Raw genomic sequence first — 2,316 nt, 5'->3', positions numbered from 1 at the left:
TTCCAAGATATTATTTTGATTGATTGACTCATTTTAAAAATTTGAAGGCAATACTGGTGACAACATCAAATTGTTCTTGCTTTGTCTTGCAATTTCTTAATTTGGAAATTAGTTCAGATGTTAAGTTTTGCAACTCCTCAATTGAAAATAGGTCTTCTCCAGTTTGTCCTGATTTTGACCAATCATTTACTTTAGGCAATGTTTGATTCAACCTGTTTGGAAATTGGTTTTCATAATTCTGATGATTCTGATAATTAGCTTGAGTTCTAATTACTCTTTTCGGCTTGAATCGTTCTCTTATTTCAATATATTTCAATCGACTAGGACACTCATTTGATATAGATTTATGATCGCCACCACAATTGGCGCATTTCAAAAGGGTTTCCTTACATTCCGAGGTATTATGATTTCCAGCGCAGTTTGCGCAGAACGTTTTAACTCTACACCTACTCGATCCGTGGCCATACATTTGGCAATTATGGCATTGTGTAAGTTTGGACTTATTGGGTTTTTGATATTCCCATTTAATTCTCGAACGTTCAATATCGGAATGATTTTCTCTAAGTTCACGCAGAGTTATAGATTTCCTTTCGAAATAGACGACATAAATAATATGTTCTTCATTATTTATGCGTCTAATGACGATTTTAACATCTATACATTTCAACCCTTTAGCAATAAGCATATTTTTAACTATTTTAGGGTCCTTTTTCTCAAAATTCAAAAGGATTGCCTTGTATGGTCTATCGAATTTCGTTCCATATGAGAAATACTGAAATTCAAATTGAGATGCTGCTTTCTCGCAAACTAATTTGTAATCTTCCTCCTTGGTACAATACAATTTATGTCCAATAGAAATTTTTTTGACCGAATATTCGGTTATATTTAACATTCTGCACATTTCATGCAACTGTTCGATTTTGCATTTGAGCAATGTTATTGGTGGTACTCTCACCTTCTTAATCGTCTCATTATCGATAATTATTTCTTCTCCAGCGTTAACGTCATCATTGTCGTCATCGATTGTTTGCAATGGATGATAATAGTTTTGGTTCTCTGTTCGCAGAGAGTTTGGTTTGTTTTTTTTTGCTCATGTTGGAGCCATGAGTAACGGCTCCTTCACCGTGAGAGCGCTTAATGTTGTAGTTGTTTAAGAATTAACAAAAGATAACTGTGTGATGATGTTTGCAAAGAAACGTCACTTGTTAATGCGAAAGAAAAACACACGTCTGTAGTCGAGTAACAAGTGAACAAGACTGTCAAAATTACTAAACACAAAAGCAACAAGTGGGTTTGTGTAAATTTGTTGAGCATTTTATAAAAAAAAGGAAAATGAATGAAGTGTCAAAGTTCCTCCATATAATCGAATTGTAGATATGCACAATGGTCCCAAATCTAAATTTTCTGGCCAAAACTATTTCAACGTCCATTTTGTGTTGAAATTCTTCTTTATTTGCAAATCCGTATTCGGATATTAGCGATCATACAATGTTGATTATTACAGAGTTGTTTGATTGTATATGTATAATAAAATAAAAAAATATTTCATTCAATTATAGCTAGATCTCTATTTCTGGCGGCGCTTAAAAGGCTTGTTGAAATTAATTATTATTTATAATAAATGTGTACAAACAGCAATTCTTACGTTTTATCGACCAAAATGACCAAAAACTGCCAAAATTTGTTGAACAGGGTGGTCCCGTTGTGTGGGGTCTAAACCAAAACATTGACCTATGTTAATAATTTTTGGTACGAAGGATTCATATCTTCCAAGAGGTCAAAATACCAAATTTTAGCCGAATCGGTCATAAAGTGTCGCTAAAATCCACAAAATATTTAAAATCGGCCGGTACTTTTATGTGGGGGCTATGACAAAAAATTGACATATTTTCAAAAAAATTATACATACTTGTTTTCCACACTCTGAAACCTTTAAATATGCATTTTAAGGAAAATCGGTTGATAGATGTGGGTATTGCCGTTCTATTTCAATTGTATAATACGTACAGTCACAACAGATATTTACAGGAAATTCTCCCATCTTAAAATAGAACAAGTAAGAAAAGCGTTAAGTTCGGTCGGGCCGAACTTTTTATACCCTCCACCACAAATTTCAGCCATTTCGGTGGACTAATGTGGCCACAACCTTCAAAATACCGAAATTCGGAACGTACCGTTCTATGGGGGCTATATGATGGCGTGGACCTATACCTAAAAATTTCTGGGGGAAAGTTTTATACGCCTAAAGAAGACTAAATACCAAATTTCAGCCATATCGGTGTGATAATGAGGCTAAAACGTTCAAAATATCGAAAA

This window comes from Musca autumnalis, unplaced genomic scaffold, assembly GCF_047663935.1.
Source record: "Musca autumnalis isolate F117 unplaced genomic scaffold, ASM4766393v1 scaffold_5, whole genome shotgun sequence".
NCBI lineage: Eukaryota > Metazoa > Arthropoda > Insecta > Diptera > Muscidae > Musca > Musca autumnalis.
This window is presented reverse-complemented; position numbering follows the sequence as displayed.